The 24,259-nt window shown below is 39.7% G+C and overlaps 1 long non-coding RNA gene across 3 annotated transcripts in view; it reads right to left on the minus strand.

Annotated features, from left to right (window-relative positions):
* LOC113625387 (uncharacterized) overlaps nucleotides 1–6,086 on the minus strand; it is a 63,445-nt gene extending 57,359 nt beyond the window's left edge. For 2 of the 3 annotated variants that reach the window (XR_003434650.1, XR_003434651.1), the window contains exons 1-2: nucleotides 5,979–6,086; nucleotides 3,270–3,454 (exon numbers count right to left, since the gene is read on the minus strand). This is a non-coding gene — a long non-coding RNA (uncharacterized LOC113625387). The remainder of the gene's footprint in view (nucleotides 1–3,269; nucleotides 3,455–5,978) is intronic. The other variant, XR_003434649.1, reaches the window with a different exon arrangement.
* Between the last annotated feature and the right edge of the window lie 18,173 nt (nucleotides 6,087–24,259).

Below are 24,259 nucleotides of genomic sequence, written 5' to 3' on the forward strand. Positions count from 1 at the left end.
TTCTGCAATCCAGGAAAAAGCTTTTAATAAATGTTTTGGTAAATAATCTTCACAATGGTCATTGTGTTATTGGCTAAAATGGTGTTGAATAACAAGGTCTCCCCACTAGCTAAAAGGCTTCAAAAGATAAAAAGGCACTAATTCAAAGGAGGCTGTTGTTTTTAATTCCAACGTGTTTCTGAGAAATACACATAAACATTTGCAGCAACAATGGAAAATCTTTAAGCAGACAAATGAAAATTTTCTTCTCATTGTGCATTGAGTAGTCAAATTGCACCCAGTATCATAAAATGAAAGCAGTTTGTTGCTAGGCAATTCCATGAATAATCCCAAACCGGGTTTTAACCAGACTGATGAAAGTGCGCCCCCTTAATTTCTTTTTTTCAGTAGAACACAGTTTTTGCTTGAGCAACAAAATATATGAACTGATCATATGGGAATAGAATTTTGTGTAGCAATAAATAAATCTTACCCCAACACTGACTAATATTTAATGATCTGCATAATTATTGCTGTAATGCATGGAAATCAGATGTAAATGAGATAAAGCCTAGGCAATGATTGCACTTGGCATTATGTTAACACTGCAGGTAAAAAGGAGCTCTGGGATCAGCCTGGGAGAAGAAAGAATAGAAAGAAGCTCTGAACTGCTCCAGAAAGACCTACTAGATTCATGGACCAAATCATGGGTCTCCCTGATTTGAGAAGTGGCATCACTATTGGCCTTTGTTTCCAAGGAGAACGCTGAAGGAGGCATCGTTCCACTGGTTTGTAGGTTTTAATATATTTGTTAAAGGTTAATCAGGTAATTTGGTAGTTACATCTGATAATGAGAAACTTACACCTTTCATGTTATTTAAAAACAAAGTAGGGACTTCCCTGGTGGCGTAGTGGTTAAGAATCCGCCTGCCAATGCAGGGGACATGGGTTCAATCCCTGGTCCAAGAAGATCCCACATGCCGCGGAGCAGCTAAGAACGTGCACCACAACTACTGAGCCCATGTGCCACAGCTACTGAAGCCCATGCTCTGGGGCCGTGTGCCGCAACTACTGAGCCCGCGTGCTGCAACTACTGAAGCCTGCATGCCTAGAGCCCATGCTCTGCAACAAGAGAAGCCACCGCAATGAGAAGCCCACGCACCACAACAGAGTATCCCTGCTTGCCACAACTAGAGAAAGCCCGCGCACAGCAACGAAGACCCAACACAGCCAAGAATAAATAAATTTATTAAAAAAATAAATAAAAACAAAGTAAACAGATATATAATCATACTGAATTCAAAGGGAATAAAGGTGACTCTAACTGAAGTATTATCAGTATATGAGTATTTGTGGTCTTAGTTTTCTTCACTATCTGTCTGCAAAGTTTATGCATTTACTTGAGGATGCAAATATGAAGAGTCATGTAAACAAGTATGGAGATAAATGTTAAGGGCAGCCTTCAATCTTTAAACCAAGTATAAAGCTCTTTCAAATTTACAGTGTAATATAGTTCCTTCTAATTATATGTTTATTAAATACCTTCAATAAGCAGTTGATGGGTCAGAAATCTGCTTTTGTTGAGATTTTGCTTGCTGATGATACAAATGAAAACAGTGTGGACCATTTTGCCATTCTCCTAAAAACACAATGAAGCTTGCAGCCAGGCTCTCACAGCGACTTTTAGTTGGATTTGGGTTTTAACTCCTAATGTCTATCAGCAATAAAGGAAAACTAGAGCAGAACATTTCCGAGGATATTAGGGGATTTAATGAACAAGAATAGCATTTAAAGGAAGAGGGGGAAAGAGGAGCGAAGATGAACTTTCCTATGCTTTTCCCTGTGAGAAGCACCCTTGTAATTATGCATGTATCTTAATTAAAATCGCATATTCATGTTTTACATTTTCAGTTGGCCTTGTATAATTAAAACTGCATCACATCTGATGTATCTATAATTATAGCCAAATGGTTATGTTAATGTTCATCTATTCCATGCTAAAAACCAACAAAAACCCACTAAGAACATTTCTTTAAACTGTTTCTATCAGAAATTCAATCTCCAGATATAAAAGCTCAATGACCATGTGTCTTGAAAATAAAATATCTTTGAGATCAACAGTCACAGCTTTAAGTGTGAGATCCAAAAGTCCTGGTGCTTGCAAAAGCATAACCCAAACTGCTTTTAAGAGATAATCTATAGAGGAAAAAAATAAAATGAATCATAGAAGGTCTAATTAAGGTCTTATAGGAGATTTCTCACTAACTTAAAGGAATTAACAGGAGACAATCATATCTCCTCAGGCTATAATCTTTGAGCTTTAAATCCCCAAATCTTTCCATTAAAAAAAATTCTTGTATTACAAGATCAGTGCTGAATGTAAAAACCATGACCAAATTGAATGCCTATTATTAAATCTTTACTGAGAAATCCTTTCCTAACTTTTTCCAATAAAAGAATCACAAAAATGAAAGCACTTCAAAATATAAAGGTTTTGTGTTGGAAATAGTAACACTTTACTTTGGACCTTAGGCTGTTTGGGGGGATTTTCAGGTGGGAGATCACCTGGGCAAACATTCAGCACCTAGATATTCTTGTGGATTGAACTGTGTCCCCGCAAAATGATATAGAATGTAGGAATCCTAACCTCTGGAATCTCAGAATGTGGCCTTATTTGGAAATAGGATCATTAAAGTGTAATTAGTTAAATTAAGATAACGTCGTACTGGAGTAATGTGGGCTCTTAATCCAATATGACTGGTGTCTTTATAAGAAGAAGGAAATTTGGACAAAGAGACATCCAGGGAGAAGGCCATGTGAAGACGGAGGAGAGCTTTCAATGAGGAATCTGTAAGCCGAGGAATGCCAGGGATTGCCAGCCACCACCAGAGCTAGGAGAGAAGCACAAGACAGATTCTCCCTCAGAGCCGCCACTAGAAACCAAGCCTGTCGCCACCTTGATTTCAGACATCTGGCCTCCAGAACTGTGAGAGAATAGATTTCTGTTGTTTTAAGCCACCCAGTTTGTGGTACTTTGTTAGGACAGCCCTAGGAAACTAATACAGATATCTACACAACTTGGAAGCTTGTCTTACCAGAATTTCAACTTGTATCCACATCCTACAAGCTGCATTAACCAACATTTTGCTTTCCTATAAATTCAAGAAAGAGTCTTGGGTTCTGGAAACCTTAGAAGCCACCTTTCTTTCCTTAGTTCTCCAGGAAACAGGCAAGAGGAAAATGTTCTCCCTGCACAGTTTATCCTCCAGTATTAAAATCACTCGCGGTACCTGCCTGAAAGGTCTCTAGGTTTGAACCCCAGGAGCCGAGACCTGGCGTTTGAGGCAGCGTAGCTGGTGTCACTCTCCCTCACACCGGAGGCCATAAGGTAGAGCCACTCGACAGAGTAATGAACCTAAGTGTCTGGCTGCCTTTCAGGCTCACACGTCAAGTCTGAGGGAAACTCTCTTGTGAACTGGTAAAGAGAACAAAGAAAAGAAAATCTTTAAAATGAGTACCTGCTCACAGACACTGATGCAGAAACATTTTAGACTAAGAAAGTGATTTGGAAACACAAACCCAAAAGAACCACACACCTTGAACTTACTACACACAGATCAACATGCCAATCGCTCAGCTGGGCATCAGCACCTCTTACATTCCAATAAATGTTCATAGATGTTTTTCTGTGGATACACAGAGGGGCTGAATGCACAAATCCACATTCCAACACAATCCTAAATAGGATGCACATAAACAGAGGCCTTGGGGAGAAGGTAGTAGGAATCATAGATTAAATTCTATAGCGTTTTTTATTTTACAGAGCATCTTTACATCTATTTCCTGGTTTACTTCTCATAACAGCTCTGTTAATTCCACTATTTTAGAGATGTAGGTAGTCAAAAAAATTAAATGACTTGACCATGGCACACAAAAAGTGTAACTCACATCAGGTCTTCCAACCCACATCTCCCGATACAAATTCCCAAGAGAGAGATTCTCATTGCCCAAGCTGATAAAGTGTCCAATCTGATTCAGTTGCCTGTAGCAGACTCTCTAGGCACAGGCTTACCTGATCTTCTTAAAATTGTTACGTGGTTCTGTTACTGTGACATCACTTTTTTTTTTTTTTTTTTTTTTTTTTTTACTTACTAGGTCACTGGTTTATTATAAAAAGATGTAACTCAAGAACAGCTAGATGGAAGAGATGCTTAGGGCAAGGGATGTGGGAAAGGGAGCAGAGCTTCCATGCCCTCTCCAGGCATGCCAGTCTCTCCAAATTTCCACATTTTCACTACTCTGTAACAAGTTCTGTAACACTACTTCTGATACTGTCCTTTGCAGGGAAATGTTTTCATCATCACCATCATCAACAAACAGCGTCTTTCCTTGCTCAAATGAGAAAGTTTTATATTAAATTGTTTTCTTCTCAAATTAAAATTCTAGGGATTATCTCACAGAACTGTTTCTGAAGAGAGGAACTGGGATTATGGATGGCCCTGGTCCTACCGTGATTCCAGATGTCACCTGGGGTATCAGAAACATAAGAGATCTACATGATTGTATTTGACTGTCCTATAGACCATCCTATAAACCAAGAGACTCAAACGTGATTGTTCACATACCCCATAAAATTATTCGGAAAAATAATGTACCCCTTTGCACACTTTCAAATCGACGTTTATACTTCTTTCTTCATAAGCTTAAACAGTTGTAAAGAGTGTGACTTCTAGCAGATTGTAAATGCTAAAATTTAAAAATTAAAGCTATAGCATCCTTTTAAATATATGCAATGAAATCTAAGTTGCATAATGGTTTGAAAGCCACCTGTCAGGAAGCAGTTACTTCTTCTTGTTGCTTCTGACCCTGGTGACAAAGGTACCCTACAGAAGGCAGGGCCCTTCATCACAGAAGAGAACAAACAAACCTGGCCCAAGAGTCAGAGAAGCTAAAAGAGGATCTAGGGGGAGGTGGAATACCTGCAGACCCAGGTGCTGCCTCACACCAACAAGATGAATTAGTAGATCAGGAACAATGTGCATGAAACACAAAATAGCTGTCGCTTCCCATCCTAACTAGAAACATACAGGAAAGAGAATCCTGAGAGACATAGTTCAGCGTAGGCAAGTAGACACATTCCAAAGTCATCACACCATAGCCCTTGCCAGGCACCAGGAGCCAGCCCAGACATGAAGCATATGCTGCCCGCTGTACCTGGAATAATGAAATCTTTTGTCTCTGACCCAGGAATCTTTTGTCTCCTACCAGCATCTATGAATGAAACTGTGGCAGGCTAACTTGTTAGCTTGCAGGGAAAGTAATATCTCAGACTCTTCATAGCTCTTGACACTACTATTATCAATTTAACAGAATATAAATGAGCTTTCTAAACTTTCAGAAATGTTTATATTTCCTTTCTTTTATTCATATTTCCATTACTTTTCCTTTAGATTTGAACCCTAATGTAAAAAAGTTTAATGCTTGGAAGTCTTTTATTGATCACATCATCACACTTTATTCAACAGAAGTATGTCATAGAAATTATGTTTTTAAAATTTGTTTCATTTCCTATGATTATTATGTCCTAAGTTTTAAAAATTCTTCCATATAATGTAATCATTAAAATTACTATTAGTAAACAGATCAAAAATGTAAATGTATTTCAAATTTGAATAAATAATAATCATTAAAAGAAAACTTTTATTGTAAATTAATCATCTATTAATGCAATACTGCTAAAATCAATCCATTCAGAAGCTACCATATATATTTTTATGTTAATAAGAAGTTGAAAATATTAAACATTTTATAGCATGAAGTAAGTTAAGACTGACTATACCTAGAATAAATATTTTATAATATGATATGATAAAATAATTTTTAATCATCTAATTGAGAAACACATCCTGAATCTAAAAGAAATGGCATAAAAGTTTTGCCCAAGGGTTTTATATAATGTATTCTAAAATTTTCGGTAGTTCTAGAAGCATTCTACTTACATTTAAAAGGTTCTGGAGAACTAACCTACTGTCAGGCTGTTCAAAGTTCTCTTCTTTCCAGCTAATAAAACAGACTAAGGATGAGTCCTAAAAATAGCTAAAGAGATGCTTCCAGTAAAATACATGAAAAAGGTCATTTTTAGCATTCATTATGTCTTAAAGTGCACTTTGCTTTTGCTCTCACAGAATCTTACGTTTTTTGGCAGAAGGAAAGGAATGTAGGAAATGAAGTCATTAAACAAAAATTGTCATAAGTCTCACTATTCCTGTATCTGAACCAGAACATCCCACCCTGGCCTAAAACACCGAATTTTACCCTCAATAGCCTAGTGATAGAGAAATACAGGAATCCTTACAGGTTTACTGACATTCATTAATATTTAAAGAGGGCCTCCCTCCCTTTGTTGGAAGCCCAAGAGGTTTGCACATTTTCAATCCTTGGATAAAATTTGGGAAGGGTTAGGGGCCTGATTCTGGCTTATCAACTGGAAGAAGGACTACCGTGAACTCAGGCAAGTTCTCCAGGAATGAGTTAGAGAAGAAAGGACCTATGGAATTTAAGGATCTAAACACTGATTCCCTGAAAATTTTCCATGGCCATATACCCCTTGAAAAACATATTCCAGTTGAAACCACTTCTATAAACGCCTTGAGCTTCTACCAAGAAGCTCCACCATTGGGCGATAAATCACAGGAGAATGAGAATAGTGGGATAGAATAGAAGAATAAAGCTAGCAAGAATGCAGCCATCTGAAGGGGTTAGGGGGTGGCTTTCATTTGGCCAAGGGCAGCGTGAGCTGTGAGGTCCAAGGCTCCCAGGAGGTGGAAGATGGGTATACCGGCTTGGTAAAGGGGTCTAGGTGGGGTCCCAATGGCGCCCACTGCACACTCACGCCCTGGGCTAAGGGCTGAGGATACAAACATAAGACCCAGCCCATGCCTTCCGGATGCACTCAAACACAGGATATATACATGTAGATAAATAATTCCTCTTTGATCTTTTTTTTTGTAGAATAGTGCCCTTTCTGTCCTGTTCTTTGAGAACATGAGTGTATCTTTTATTTCATTCAATAAACATTTGTCTGCCCACAAACAGCCAGGCACTCTGCTCAGAGCTAGGAAAAAGATTAGAAGGGAAAGCAGGTGTAAGAAGGAATCAGGGCAGCATCCCTGTCTCAAGGAATCTTTACCATCCCCCTACCTGGCACAGTGTTCATGCCTAACCAACATTTATCAACCCTTGTTTACATGTTTACTCATTTTTTCCTACATATTTTTTATTGTGGTAAAATATATATAGCATAAAACTTACCACTTTAGCCATTTTTAGGTGTACGATTCTTGCTTACTCCTTCGAAAAGCAGTGCTCTCTTCTACCAAGAGCTGGACACTTACCATGCTAATAACTGGAGTCAGATGACCCTGCCTTTTGAGCTTTGGGGGAAAAAATCCCTTAGGCTCTGGAATTCTTACTGCAAAATGAGTTTTCTGCCATGCTACCAGTTATGATTTTTTGGTACAAGTATCTCAGGCATTCAGCGTGTCCATGTGCAGAGGGGAAAAATTAAATTGCCCTTCACTGGGCTAACAACATCGTCACTGCATTCTGATCCTCTAATCTCCACACGCGCTATCATCACAACGGATGGGGTTTCTGTTTGCTGAAAGAATATAAATAATTAAAATCCTTCAGGGAGAAGATTTTTGTTTACAGGGCTACATTGTCATTCTTGTACCTGGCGGGAGTGTGACAAAATTACATGAGTTTATTAAAAAACAAAAATTGATGGTTCCAGCTCCGTTCCTCTGTCCCATGGAATGAGATCAAACAGCGGCTGCACAGAAGCCAGAGCTGTCAGTATTTAAAGTGCTGTCATTGGAATGAGTAGGGAAGCTAAATTTGGCGGAATGAGTTCTCAGATGCACAAGCTCCCCATCGTGCCCAGCACTTCCTGGACATCACCACCTCTTGGAGTTCAGATGTTCATGCCAGGAAATGTTGCCAAGCCCAACGTTAGCCCTTGTTGGATGTTCTGTTTCATCATTCCCTATTTATGATCCCCCACATTTCTTAAGGTAGAAGCTTACACTGCAGAAACAGTCTAAAGCATACCCCCTGCATACAGACTGATCTCCAGATTACCAGTGCAATTGCTGCCTTTGTATACTTATGGACTGACGTGATAACTGAAAATAACTTCCATTAGCACTATAAAAACTCCAGCTGATACCAAATGAAGTTCATTTGATACCAGCAGAGAAAAATATTGGCTGCTGAGATATTCTTTGTTCATGGTTATTTACAGTTAGCTCCAATCCATGTACAATTCAGCCAGCCAGAAGGCGCCAAATGATTTTCCTCACTCGAGGACCTTGTGTGGAAGAACTTCCACAAAAGACTGGCTCACCTTTATTTATTGAAACATAGGGACCATTCTTGTCGCACCTGGTCCACTACAATACATGCAAATGTCTAGCAATTAAATTCTTTGGAGTAAAAAAGATGTAAGCAGGTGTTTGAGAGACGGGTAGTACCTGGACTCTGACATTTTCCCTCCCCATCACCATCCTGTTTTGTAAATTTTGGAAATAATCAACTAAATGATCAGAGCATTCCCCCAAAACTCTGATTTGGGGCATTTTTAAAATGTAAATATTTCAAATGAACATGTATCACCACTAAGAATTAAGGGTGAATATTTTGTTATGTTCCCTTCAGAACTTATACATTTTTAAGAATCATCACAGATACCATTGAGGTCCCTCCTTTTGTACCCTCCCTCTCCAGGGGAAAGCATTGTCTTAAAGTTGTCTGTTCATGTTGTTATACTTTTAACACATATGCATGTATCATAAACAATTTTACAAGTCTTCAAATAATATATGTACCTATCTGTCTACAAATTGTCTTCTTCATTCAACATTACGGATTTTTAGATTCTTTGTTGTAAATATACATGCGGTTTACCATTTTAACAATTTTAAGTGTACAATTCAGTGACATTAGCCACATTCACAATGTTGTGTGACCATCACCAATATCTGTTTCCAAAACATTTTTGTCATCCCAAAGAGAAATTCTGTACCGACTAAATAATAATTCCCCATTTCTCCTTCCCCCCAGACCCTGGCCACCACCATTCTACTTTCTATCTCCATGAATTTACCTGCTCTAGGTAGTTTATATAAGTGGAATCATATGATATTTGTCCTTTAGTTCTGGCTTATTTCACTTAGCATCTCAACAGTATGTTTTTGAGGTCAACACATATTAATTCATACTGATCAAGGTCATTTATCTTAAATATTGTATAGTATTCCACTATATTAGAGACAATAACTTATCCGTAACTCTATAGATGGACATTTAAGTTTCAAATTTTTTTGCTGTGACAAAAGCAAAGTTGCAGTGAACAGGAATGATTCACTGGAAGTGGAAACACAGGTGGGTGAAACTTCAGCATTACCAGAGAGCTGCCAGGTTGCCCTGTATTGTCATTGAACTGACTTACAATCCTACCTCAGTGGATCCGAGGTCCCGTTTCCCCAAGTCCTTCCTTGCACTGACAGATTTTCATTTAATTTTTGACAGCATTATGGATGTGAAATGGTATATCATTTTTTAAATTGTCATTTTCCTAATTAGTAGTGAAGCTGAGCATCTTTTCATGTTTATTAACCATTTCATATGTTTCCTTTCATTTGAAATATCTGCTCATAACCTGTGTGCTCTTTTAGATTATTTTTTACTTCTTTATTGATTTCTGGAGGAGATAGATACATACACTCAAACATAGAGATACCTAGATTATATAGAGAGATATTCTGCATAATAATCATTTGACTGCTGTATAAACTTCAGATAACTTTGCTAAACATCCCTGTTATTTCTTTGTTTTCTAGTTCATTAATTTCTGATCCTATCGTTATTACATTTTCCCTTCTACTTTGGTTTACTCTGTTTTTCTTTGTCCATTTTCTTGATTTGGACACATTTTTTCCAGTTTTTCTTGTTTTCTAATTTGTGCATTTAAGGCTACAAATTTCTCCCTAGGTAAATTGCTTCAGCTCACCCACAAGCATTGACAGGTCGTATTTTAAAGTACTTTGTAATGTCCCTGTTGCTGAGTCCTTCCTTTTTATTTCCTTCAGTAGAGGCCTGGAGGCAGTAGTTTCTCTTCCTTTGTAGATCTGAGTATGCCTCAATTTGCCTTAACTCTCAGATGGTCAGGATGATTCATGTTCTCCCCCCGACCTCTTGAAGACAGTCTTCAGGCACCTCTTGTTGCTGCGGGGAAGTAGCTGTCAATCCATGTGCCACGTCTCTCTAAGTCATCAGTCTTCCCTCTCAGGTAGAGCATATGATGTTCTTTTTGTCTTTGATTCTTTACATGTTAATTTTGATGCATCTGGGCTGATTTATTTCATTACTCTTTTAGGACTTGGGTATTCCTTAAATCTGAGAACTCAATGTGGAATATTCTCCACCATCATGTCTCTCCTCCAACCTTTCCATTTTAGGGTAGTGAGTGATCTCTTCGTTATTTAGTAATGTATTGTTTAGCCTCCACGTGTTTCTGTTTTTTACATTTTTTTCCCCTGTAACTGATTTGATTACTATGTGCCTTGGGTCAAAAGAAATGAATGATGCCAGAAGTTAACTGCAATGAGTTTATTTGTATCTATACAAACACCCCACAAATTTACAAATAGAGTCCCAGGCAGGATAAACCCAAGGAGAAACATGCCAAGACACAAAGTAATCAAATTGACAAAAATTAAAGACAAAAAAAATTATTAAAAGCAACAAGGGAAAAACGACAAATAACATACAAGGGAACTCCCATAAGGTTAACAGCTGATTTCTCAGCAGAAACTCTAAAAGCCAGAAGGGAGTGGCACAATATATTTAAAGTGATGAAAGGGAAGAACCTACAACCAAGATTACTCTACCCGGTAAGGATCTCATTTAGATTCAACAGAGAAATCAAAAGCTTTACAGACAAGCAAAAGCTAAGAGAATTCAGCACTACTAAACCAGCTCTACAACAAATGCTAAAGGAACTTCTCTAAGTGGGAAACACAAGAGAAGAAAAGGACCTACAAAAACAAACCCAAAACAATTAAGAAAATGGTAATAGGAACATACATATCGATAAAAAAGAGGGAGAGGACTCAAATCAATAAAATTAGAAATGAAAAAGGAGAAGTTACAATGGACACCACAGAGACAGAAAGCATCATAAGAGACTACTACAAGCAACTCTATGCAAATAAAATGGACAACTTGAAAGAAATGGGCAAATTCTTAGAAAGGTATAACCTTCCATGACTGAACCAGGAAGAAATAGAAAATATGAACAGACCAATCACAAGTAATGAATTGAACTGTGATTAAAAAAATCTTCCAACAAACAAAAGTTCAGGACCAGATGGCTTTAAAGGCGAATTTTATCAAACATTTAGAGAAGAGCTAACACCCATCCTTCTCAAACTCTTCCAAAAAATCACAGAGGAAGGAACACTCCCAAACTCATTCCACAAGGCCACCATCACCCTGATACCAAAACCAGACAAAGATACTACAAAAACAGAAAATTACAGATCAATATCACTGATGAATATAGATGCAAAAATTCTCAACAAAATAATAGCAAACAGAATCCAACAACACATTAAAAGGATCATACACCATAATCAAGTGGGATTTATCCCAGCAATGCAAGGATTCTTCAATATATGCAAATCAATCAATGTGATACACCATATTAACAAAGTGAAGAAAAACCATATGATCATCTCAATAGATGCAGAAAGAGCTTTTACAAAATTCAACACCCATTTATGATAAAAACTCTCCAGAAAGTGGGTATAGAGGGAACCTACCTCAACATAATAAAGGCCATATACGACAAAACCACAGCAAACAGCATTCTCAATGGTGAAAAACTGAAAGCATTTCCTCTAAGATCAGGAACAAGCCAAGGATGTCCAATTTTGCCACTATTATTCAACACAGTTTTGGAAGTCCAAGCTATGGAAAGCAGAGAAGAAAAAGAAATAAAAGGAATACAAATTGGAAGAGAAGAAGTAGAACTGTCACTGTTTGCAGATGACATAATACTATACACAGAGAATCCTAAAGATGCCACCAGAAAACTACTAGAGCCAATCAATGAATCTGGTAAAGTTGCAGGATACAAAATTAATGCACAGAAATCTCTTGCATTCCTATACACTAACAATGAAAGATCAGAAAGAGAAATTAAGGAAACAATCACATTCACCATTGCAACAAAAAGAATAATATACCTAGGAATAAACCTACCTAAGGAGGTAAAAGACCTGTTCTCAGAAAACTATAAGACACTGATGAAAGAAATCAAAGATGTCACAAACAGATGGAGAGATATACCATGTTCTTGGATAGGAAGAATCAATATTGTGAAAATGACTATACTACCCAAAGCAATCTAGAGATTCAATGCAATCCCTATCAAATTACCAATGGCATTTTTTACAGAACTAGAACAAAAAATCTTAAAATTTGTGTGGAGACACAAAAGACCCTGAATAGCCAGAGCAATCTTGAGAAAGAAAAACGGAGCTGGAGGAATCAGAATTCCCAGACTTCAGACTATACTACAAAGCTACAGTAATCAAGACAATATGGTACTGCCACAAGAACAGAAATATAGATCAATGGAACAGGATAGAAAGTCCAGAGATAAACCCACACAACTGTGGTCAATTAATCTATGACAAAGGAGGCAAGGATATACAATGGAGAAAAGGCAGTCTCTTCAATAAGTGGTGCTGGGAAAACTGGACAGATACATGTAAAAGAATGAAGTTAGAACACTTCCTAACACCATACACAAAAATAAGCTCAAAATGGATTAAAGACCTAAATGTAAGACCAGACACTATATAACTCTTAGAGGAAAATATAGGCAGAACACTCTTTGACATAAATCACAGCAAGATCCTTTTTGACCCACCTCCTAGAATAATGGAAATAAAAACAAAAATAAACAAATGGGACCTAATGAAACTTAAAAGCTTTTGCACAGCAAAGGAAACCATCAACAAGACAAAAGACAAACCTCAGAATGGGAGAAAATATTTGCAAACGAATCAACGGACAAAGGATTAATCTCCAAAATATATAAACAGCTCATACAGCTCAATATTAAAAAAACAAACAACCTAATCAAAAAATGGGCAGAAGACATAAACAGACATTTCTCCAAAGAAGACATACAGATGGCCAAGAGGCACATGAAAAGCTGCTCAACATCACTAATCATTAGAGAAATGCAAATCAAAACTACAGTGAGGTATCACCTCACACCAGTCAGAATGACCATCATCAAAAAATCTACAAACAGTAAATGCTGGAGAGGGTGTGGAAAAGGGAACCCTCTTGCACTATTGGTGGGAATGTAAATTCATACAGCCACTATGGGGAACAGTATGGAGGTTCCTTAAAAAACTAAAAATAGAATTACCATATGACCCAGCAATCCCACTACTGGGCATATACCCAGAGCAAACCATAATTCAAAAAGACACATGCACCCCAATGTTCACTGCAGCACTCTTTACAATAGCCAGGTCATGGAAGCAACCTAAATGCCCATCAACAGATGAATGGATAAAGAAGATGTGGTACATATATACAATGGAATATTACTCAGCCATAAAAAGGAATGAAATTGGGTCATTTGTAGAGATGTAGATGGACCTAGAGACTGTCATGCAGAGTGAAGTCAGAAAGACAAAAACAAATATCGTACATTAATGCATAAATGTGGAATCTAGAAAAATGGTACAGATGAACTGGTTTGCAAGGCAGAAATAGAGACACAGATGTAGAGAACAAACGCATGGACACCAACGGGGGAAAGCCGTGGGGTGGCAGTGGTGGTGGTGGGATGAATTGGGAGATTGAGGTTGACATATATACACTAATATGTATAAAACAGATAATTAATAAGAACCTGCTGTATAAAAAAATTTATTTTTTTAAAAAAGATAATTTGAGGAGGTTTACTTGGAAAAGGTCTGTTTACAAAGGCCTGGGCCATGAGGAAGGGAACCACAGGAATAGCACAGTAACCTGGGGTTAATAACTAGAGCTATTAACACACCTGAGCCAAAAGGATGAGTGAAGAAAGCAGGTACATGCAACTGGAAGGGAAGCCACCTTGATATGAGCAATGACCTTTGATTCAGGGACACAGCCAGCCTGACATGACTTCACAGGGAGGAAGCCAAGCCTTTTAAAAATGACCTTATTCTTCTGCTCCCTCCAGTGTCCTACCGACATCTCTGTTGGTCAACCCCAAGTGGAAGCCAGAGGACAAGGAAGCCCTGGACATTGCTCCTATAGGTCAGCTGTCTAGATAGGGAGCATGTGCTAGCAGAGAAAAGATCTGGAGAAACAGGTGGAAAATATGCATTAGTGTATTCACTGCATCTCCTAAAATAGATAAAGTTCCCTATGGATATTTGAAACCTGTAATCATGGAAATTAAAAGCAAATTGGTGCATCTTCTTTCTGCATTCCTGAGCACGTACAAACCCAATTTATATCTTATCTTTTTTTTTTTTTTTTGCGGTACACGGGCCTCCCAATGCTGTGGCCTCTCCCGTTGCGGAGCACAGGCTCCGGACGCGCAGGCTCAGCGGCCATGGCTCACGGGCCCAGCTGCTCTGCAGCACGTGGGATCCTCCCAGACCGGGGCACGAACCCGTGTCCCCTGCATCGGCAGGCGGACTCCCAACCACGGTGCCACCAGGGAAGCCCTTATACCTTATCATTTTAAAAAAACATTGGAAATGCTGTGCTTGTTTCGCTTCTCTATTGATCGCGGCAAGCTGTTTCTGAGAGGGCATCAAGAGACATTTAGACCTTTTGTAGAATACTATAGTTTCTCTCCATGAACTTATCTCCAAAATTTAGGGCCATTCTCCCAATCAGCCACAGCATGAATAGGCTCTTTCTTCAGCTTTTGTCTTCTAGTCACGGCATGTATTCAAACAATTTTTGTTGAATAAATTAATGGACAGTTAAAAAATTCCTGATATTCTTTTCACTCTTTCTTCCAGTGGATCATCCCTGATGCCCCAGAATTTCCAGCATGGCCACATAGGAGGAGAAACCCAAGGAACCGCAGAAACATATTACTTTATAAGATACTTTTGTTATTATTATAATTACTGTGGATGAGAGAAAGGAAATTATGGACTAGTAAGTAAATTATAAATTTCCCAAGAAAGAGATAGTTTTGAATTACTCCTAGATTTCCCATTCTCAAAAAAAGTAGTAACATCCTCCTCAAAGTGTTCCTATCTGGTTAATTGATTTAGATGTCAAATGGCCTCTAAGAACCTGACCTAGGACCCTTAGACACCTTAAATTAATAACCAAAAGATGAATAAGCAGTTGTTTTTTTCTTCTCATTATTTCCCCCAAATTTATTTTAGTGACATTCTGGAAACTCTGATTTTGAGACTGTGAAATTTGTTCAATTCCCTAAAGCCAGAAAATAATGGTATAATGTCTCAAAAAAGGTAACTGGTACTTCCAAATCTCCTTAATGAATAATTAATTAATAGATATTCATTATCTATTAATTAATAAATAAATAATTAATACTTAGTGGACTATTTGAAACTATAAAATAAAAGACATTATGAATGGTAGAGAAATTGTGCGAATGTACAAAACTGACTCAATAGCTCATCTAAAACAGGAAGCAGTTGTAAACAGCCTAATGTGTTCAGCTAGGAAGCTGAAAGAGGATCTTCTCCAAAGCCTCCTGTTTAGAGGATTTCTACTCTGAACTATTTGCACATATAGTGCTCTTATAGATGCAGTAAGGAAAAAATAAGACACATTCCCTGTCCTCAAGGAGCTGCCATCCAGGTGGTGAGACAAAACCTCCAGATTTAGAGCACTAATGTAAACAAGATGTCTGGTGGCATGCAAAGATGAGTGTGGTGAACACCATATACAGCAGCTACTCACTGGGGAGAGAGACCCTGATGGGGAAGGGGCAGTGGCCAGGCATCCAACCAGTGGCAGAGTTGAGCCATGGACTCAGACCTGAGCATGGCACTCTGGGAAGCTGACGAGGAAACCAATTTGATGGGAACAAGAGATGTTGGAGAGTGGCGATAAAATGTCTACAGACGTTGGAACATGGAAGGAATAAGCAACCCACAGACTGGCAACACATATATCAGACAAAAGACTTATATCTGAAATACACAATGAACTCCTACAACTCAATACTAAAAAGATAAACAATCAGTTTGTTTTGATGGGCAAAAGACTTGAACAGGTACATCAAATGACAAATGTATCTACAAATGGTCAATGGTCCCATGAAAAAGTGATCAACATCATTAGTCATGAGGGAAATGCAAATTAAAAGAAAAATGAAATGCCACTTGGCACCCACAGAATGGCTAAAATGAGTAAGACTGACAATACCAAGGATTGACAATGTTGTGGAGCAACCAGAATCCTCATGTATTGCTAACGGGAACAGAAAATGGAAAAACCAGTTTGGAAAACAGTTTGGCTGTTTCTCATAAAATTAAATACACACGTACCTTGCAACCCAGCTATTCTACTCCTGGTCATTTACCCCTAAAAAACTGAAAACAAATGTCCAGAAAAATATATACACACACATCTGTGGCAACTTTATTAATAATAACGAAAAACTAGAAAAAAACTCAAACTTCCATCAACAGGAGAATGGATAGTGCAGATATATCTACACAATAGAATATACGCAATAAGAACAAACCCTTGCACAATATGGATGAATCCCAGAAACAGTATGCTGAGAAGTCCAGAGTAGGCAGTTAATGATATTGCTCAATAGTTCAGCGATGCCTCAGGGACCCAGGCTCTTTCTCTATTTCTACACCACCCTTACCATCCTGACTTTCATTCTCATGATCATAAGAGAGCTGCCACAGCTCTGGACATCATGTTCATGTCAAAGGGGAGAGGAAGAAGGGAAGGGCAGCACCAGCTCCATCTGTCTACTTCTTATCAGACTTTCACTTAACAATTCTCTTTTATGGCTTTCATATGTTTTGCCAGAACTACATCACATAGCAACCCCTATGAAAGCCAGAAAGAAGAATTACCCATCTTGATTTGCACCAATTTTGATTTCTCTTCTTAGAGGTAGGGCATATTATCACCCAGAGCAAAATCAGAGTTCTTTCAGCAAGACAGACAGGAGGAATGGATCTCCCACCAACAACTAGCAGTGTCAGCCATACAACTTCAAAGTCGACACAAATCAATCTAAGTCCCTTGGGACTGGGACTAGGAAGAAACAATAAGGAGATGGAATGGCCTGAGCCACATTGGAGGTACCCTCTAGGAGTCAGGGCACTTCCTCTCAGGCAGACACCAAGAAATTCATTCAATACAAAGGAAGAAACAGTGGCATCCCCAAACAGGATATTCTGAAATACTGTAGCTGCTGAGTAATGAGAAGCAAGGACCAAGATGTGGGAAGTCCCAGTGCTATGTGTTGACATTAAGAAACAAGTTAGATTAAGGAATTTAAAGACGGAAAAACAAGGGTGTATTAGTCAGCTGGGGCTACCATAAGAAAATGCCACATATTGGGCAGCTGCAACAACAGAAATTTATTTCTCACAGTTCTGGAGGCTGGAAGTCTAAGATCAAGGTACCAGCCAGTATGGTTCTTGGCGAGGACTCTCTTCCTGGCATGCAGATAGCTGCCTTCTTGCTGTATCCTCACCTGGCAGAGAGAGAACTCTGGTGTCTCCTCCTCTTCTTGTAAGGGTACCAGTCCTATCGGATTAGGCCCCACCCTTATGACCTCATTTAACCTTTATCACCTCCTCACAGGTCCCATCTCTAAATATTATAGTCATATTGGACGTTAGGGCTCCAACCAATGAATGTGGGCAGGGGACACAAACATTCAGTCCATAACAAAGGGTGAACAATTAACTATTTAGGGGATATGTCCCATTTCAAATGAACACATGATCATGGACATCAGGACATTTCTCCAGACCGAACGTCTGGAGAGAAAAACCATAACAGCACCACTTGGGATGGACTAAACCCCAAGTTTTTGTTTCCCCACTAGAGTCAACAGGCTCAGTATGAGAGATGGCGTGTTTGTTTCAAATGCTTAGGACACTCATCTCTGCATGACCAGCCTGCTATACACTACACAGCCAAGCTCCCAACGGCTGCCTGGAGCAGATGCATTGTTTACAAACAGAATACACTGGATGGCATATAGCAGCTGTGATTAAGTTAATGACTAAGTGCTGTTTTAAGATGGCATATATCTGAAACCCACATGTCTTGCATGCTATTATTTGGTTCGGTAAATGTTTAGACAGCTGGAGGACGTTTGCCCTGACACTGGCATTAATATGCACCATGCACTCCCAGCAACTGAGTTCTTTTTCCTCCTTCATATAGGAGAGACTTTGCTGTTCTGAGGCAAAGCCATCAGAGCTGAACCCTCTGTGCTTCGTGAGCCATAGTTTATGTTCCATACAATGAAAAAAATATAACTGCCCCTTTGTCATTGTCTCATAAGAACATGGACGCATTTTAGCTGAAACAGGTTTAATAATCTTCTAATCCAGTGGTGTCCAAACTCCCTTTAGCAGCAGAACCCTGTTTTCAAGTGAAATATTCTGCAAAGCCCCAGTAACTACAAGAGAGGAAAGCAGTGCCGCTGGGCTAAAACACAGATGCAGACAATTCTCACAGTCCCCCAGGGAGGCCCTAAGTGCCTTCATGATACCCGAGATCTCAAAAGAGCCTGGTTTGCAAAGTATTTCTCTAGTCTGTTTCTGAGACTTCTTGAGCCTCTTTTGACTCCTTATACATCTTGGGGAATAGAATCAGACCTTTCCTGTCAAACGTCAGAGTCAGGAGCCTAGTAGGGAAGACTAGGCAAGAGAATTAAGACTGAAAATTTCCCATTACCACTTAGCTGAAATCAACTGTGAACTCTGTGTGCTAAAATAGCTGAAGGGAAAAGTAGAGCCCATCTCTCCCAGGCAGGAGATGAACATTAAAAAAAATAATAAAAATAAAATATATACAGGTGGATTACTGACTTAGATGGGGCAGGTGTGAATCCAGTTTTGAATCCTGGTTGAATGGGGTGGGGGTAAGAGGCCTGAGACCTTGTTCACTGGTCATCTGCCCATCCCTACTCAACAAAAAGTGGAAGTCTCAGAAACACCTCTACAGAACACTAAGTCTCCACAGGACACATTTTGAAATCCGTCCTTCAACACTAATGCCCATAATACTAATGGGCATAGTAAATTACTAGCAAGAAATAATGCTTCTCAGTGGGGCTATCCAAGAGAGATCATGTCTCAAATCAAGTTGGCCTTAGCATTCTTCACTCTTCCTTCTGCCCTCTTGCCTACTCTCAAACACAAAATACTCTCTCCTGCTGAAGAGAAAAGATACCAGATGAACTTGCTTATACGAAAGTATGGGGGAATCACGGCTCACCCCATTCATGACAATTCTAGAGAGACCAGAAGAGGACAAACTTGAAAACAAGCAAATAAAGCATCTAAAGAAAAACTGAAAACACAGGGGGTAAGGAAATTCACAACCACAAGTCCCCTCAAGTCACAGCTTAGAGGAGAGACCTCCTTCAATTACTAAAGTAGAGTTTAAGAAGCTGGTATGAAACAGCCTCGAGGAGACTCCATTCAAGCAGATTTCCATGCACTTATAGTTTAATCAATAGTTTAACAAACATTTATTGAGCACCTACTATATGCAGAGCACTTTTTCAGCACTGGGGAGACAGAGATTAAGGACACTGGTCCCTTCCTTAAATGAACTCAAAAATCCAATAAAAGAAAAAAAGCAAATAGTTGAAGGGAAAAGAATGTGAAGATGTATTTTTAGACAGGAAGACACTAACTCATTTGGGAAGTTGGTAGGGTGAGATACGGCTTCACAAAGGGGTAATGTTTAAGGAGAACTCTGAATAATAAATGAAAGTTCGACCACCAACTAAGAAAGAAAGTTTGTTCCAGGACCCAAGACACGTGTAACTGGGAAACATTTGAAAGCATGAGTGGCATGCTATAGTTTATTTAGATACATTACGCCAGTGGAATGTGGAACATGTATTTGGGGGTTTAAGCAAACTTGGGTTTAAGGAGCTTGGTTAGAAACCTGATTTAATAATATAGGCAAGGGCTTCCCTGGTGGCGCAGTGGTTGAGAGTCCGCCTGCTGATGCAGGGGACACGGGTTCGTGCCCCGGTCCGGGAGGATCCCGTGTGCCGCGGAGCGGCTGGGCCCGTGAGCCATGGCCGCTGAGCCATGGCCACTGAGCCTGCGTGTCCCGAGCCTGTGCTCCACAACGGGAGAGGCCACAGCAGTGAGAGGCCCACATACCGCAAAAAAACCAAAAAAACAAAAAAAATAATATAGGCAATATATGATGGAAGTCTAGGGCAGTAGTAGAGGTGGTGGCTTTAACATATCTTTAAGTCATAAAATGGAAATAAATTGATGACCAAGGGGGAATGGATGGAAGAGAAATAGAAAATATCTCATGGGCATCTTCTCCATCTCCCCATCACACCAAATTGCTTTTTCCTCTATGTCACTATCTTCATTTGCACACTATCCCTCACCCAGTCCCCAAGCCAGAAACTGGAGAGACATTCTTTTTTTTTTTTTTTGCGGTACGCGGGCCTCTCACTGCTGTGGCCTCTCCCACTGCGGAGCACAGGCTCCGGACGCGCAGGCTCAGCGGCCATGGCTCAACGGGCCCAGCCGCTCCGCGGCATGTGGGATCTTCCCGGACAGGGGCAAGAATCCGTACCCCCTGCATCGTCAGGCGGACTCTCAACCACTGTGCCACCAGGCAAGCCCTGGAGAGACATTCTTAATTCTTCTCTTCTCTTTATCCTGACATTCAATCAGCAAATCCTGTGGAATCAACAGCTAATTATTTCTTAAATATGTTTACTTCTTACAACCCACTTGACAATGCTGAATTTTATTTGAGACCCGTGTTCATGTAAATCATGGATGGTTAATAAGTCGCCCTACCCTGTTGTTTTCCGGGCAACAGCCTATTGCAAAGAACCCCCACCCCTTCCCCAGATGACACAGGCAAGACTCATGGATGTCCCCTTGTTTACCTATGACAATGCTACACACAGACCCTCCAAATTCCCATTCTTTGCTTCATAAAGGATTGCTTGTCCCCACTGATCAACCAGAATAAAATGCCCATTAACATGACTTGATCAAACTTTAGTCCAGCTTCTCTCCTTCCTTTAGAGCCCTGAACTTGGATTCACCCTCGGCCTGAGTCAGCATACAGCCCCCTCCTTAAAGGTTAATCCCAAAATAGGCTGAACTCAGGGTAAAACTGATCTACTGTCCTATACCATGCCACCCTCCTTGTTCATCCCACTTGCCCACAGCTGGTTCTTTCCAGCCTTGTTCACTCCTCTCTGTAAAAGAGAAACCTTTCCTGCCCGACCATGGAGATGCTTTAAGATCTCAGAGTCAGAGTTCTCTTTATTGCAATAGCTCCCATTTCTCCTTGTTGCAATAATAATTTCCAATAAAGTCTCTCCTTCCTTAATTTGTTTTATTTGGCACAATGCGTCACCCTTGGCCAAGTCATCATTCTCTCTCTCCTGACATACTACGTTGGACTTCAAACTGCTCTGGCCACTTCCCTTCCAGCCAATGTGTTTCATTTCCCACACTCTGCTCACAAGATTCCACACAGCATGACCCCTGCCTACCTTTCCAGTCTCGTCTCTCACTGCTCTTCCCCATGCTGGGGAAGCCATTCCAGGCTATCTCTCAACTACTTAAATATAACACAGTCTCTTGTCTTTGGACTTTCCAACATGCTGATTTCCACGCCTAGTTACTCACTGTGGCCAAACAGCTATTATCTGAGCTTTGAGGTATGAGCTTTGAGGTCTCCTGATATGTAATCCCATAGCTCACTTTAATAATAGTTTGTACTCTACTAGATAGCAAACTATGCAAAGCAAGGACCATGTCTGTCTTATTCACTTGTCTGTGCTATCTCAGACATAGAGCTCAATTAATATTTGTTAAGAAGTTGAAGACAGAAGAATGGGTGGAGAATAGAGATAGGCCATCAGAGAGGAAAGAATGATTTCCATGAGATGAAGTAGCCATAGAGATAGGAGGAAAATCAGGAAGCCAAGGTATGTGAGAGTTTCAAGGAGGAGAAGTTGTTCAACAACAGTCTAAGATGAGAAGCCAAGTAGGGTGAGAATTGAAAGGAGATAAATTCTGAATAGACTAAGAGATCACTGATGAACTAGGTAAAAGCTGTTTTAGTGGAGTGGTATGGAATAGAAGTCAGATGGAATTGGGTTGAAAATTTAATGAGTGATGAATTAGGAGAGGAAACTACCAAATAGAGACTGATCATCCAAAAAGAATAGATGACAAGGGCAATGGAGTGACAGGACAGTTACTGGAAGAAAAAGTCTCTTCTTTACCCGCTGCCCATCCCCATGCTCTACTGTCTTGGTGTGTACAGTCCACACATAGAGAGACCATGGTTTGAGTAGAACATGTCAGAGTGCTTATTTCAGCCTTTCTTCACATAGAAAAAGGAGTCTACTCAGCTTTCAGCTGAAAAATCTTAATTGTATGACCCCCCCCTGCACCAAAACTCAACAACATTCGCATCACCAGAGTTCCGCAAAAGCCTATTTGTCTGGGGTTATTAAACATGTACCTTCCAGTCTTCTTCACTGTCCCCTCAGTCTAAAGTAACAACACACTGGGGAACCACAAAGAGAGGAGAATTTTGCTACTGTGCTGGTGCTCCCGGCCCATGTAAGCTGTTGACTTCCAGGAAACCAACGGTGGGGATCCTTCTCTAACCAGTAACAAGGTCAAGATATGAACCTAGACTTTTATTTCTGGTGGAATGGCCAAGCAGGTAAACTGAACGACTCTCCCAAGTGAAACCACTTTAAAAAAGGAGAAAATTTGAGAAATATCTTTCTAAATGAGTTGGCCCTAGTGAAAGAATCCACAATGGCCAAAAATAAAGTAAAAGCGAGAACTGCGGCAGACAACAAAGCCTCAAGCTAGCTCTTTCATTCGAACAGTTTCTGCTGAACCCTGATTTACTGAGTTTACACTCTGATGATTTCAGGTGTTAGAAGATTCAAGAGGAGAGGAAACCTAGGACTCACCAAAAAGTGGGGGAGGCCAAGAGGAGGCTCGCCACCTAAACTAAGGCACCAAAGAACTACACCTTGATGGTAAAGGTGAGGAGACATAAACGGGCCGATCAGAAGAAGACATCAAGGAAATACGCATGTCTTGACATTGGTGCTTGAGAGAAGAGGGTAAAAATTTCCTTGAGAATTCGTAACCAAAAAATACCCCTTAGTAAGTCTATGATCTAATACATAATAATTGAGAGTACAAAAAGAAGTCCTAGCTTATTTCCAAGGTTGATGGCTCCAGGTTGTCAATACTTGCAAGAAATAAATTGAAATCCACTCTGAAGAAAGCAAGGCTCCTTGGAAAAATGGCTGATTCTAGGGCCAGGGCGGGGGTTACACAGGATGGGCCCAGATCACCTTTTAGTCCCAGAAGGTAAGGAAGTGCTAAAACTCCCCAAATGATAGGGTCATATCAAAGGGACACAGGAACCAACCTGAAAGAATTCCCAATAGCCAAGGTTGGAACAATTTGAGCAACAATATAAGTAAGGTAATATTGGATTATAAACCCAATGTATAAAATAAATACCCATGGGTCCAGATTTATATTAATGAATGAATAAATAAATAAATGGGAAGTGGAGCATAACTCCCCATTCCTTAAGTGTGAGCTGCACATAGTGATTTCCTTCCAAAGAATATGGTATGGAAAGGAAGAGAAAAAGATTAACTTACAGTGGAGAAACCTTACAAATACTGCCTGAGCCACGTGATCAAAGTTAACATCAACAATGGTAACACAGGTTGATAATACATCCCCTGATATGATGTGATGAGGACAGCATTTCACCTCTGTGGTCTTCCTCCTAGAACCCCAGAGCCCCAGTCTAATCATTAGAAAAACATCAGACAAATTCCGGTTGAAGGATATTCAACAAAACATTTGATCCAAATTCTTGGAAACCATCAATGTCATAAAAAAAAAAGGAGGGAAACTATAAGAAACTGTCAGCCAAG

The sequence above is a fragment of the Aethalodelphis obliquidens genome, unplaced genomic scaffold (genome assembly GCF_003676395.1).
Source record: "Aethalodelphis obliquidens isolate GAN/ISIS:26980383/991018 unplaced genomic scaffold, ASM367639v1 scaffold15, whole genome shotgun sequence".
Lineage (NCBI taxonomy): Eukaryota > Metazoa > Chordata > Mammalia > Artiodactyla > Delphinidae > Aethalodelphis > Aethalodelphis obliquidens.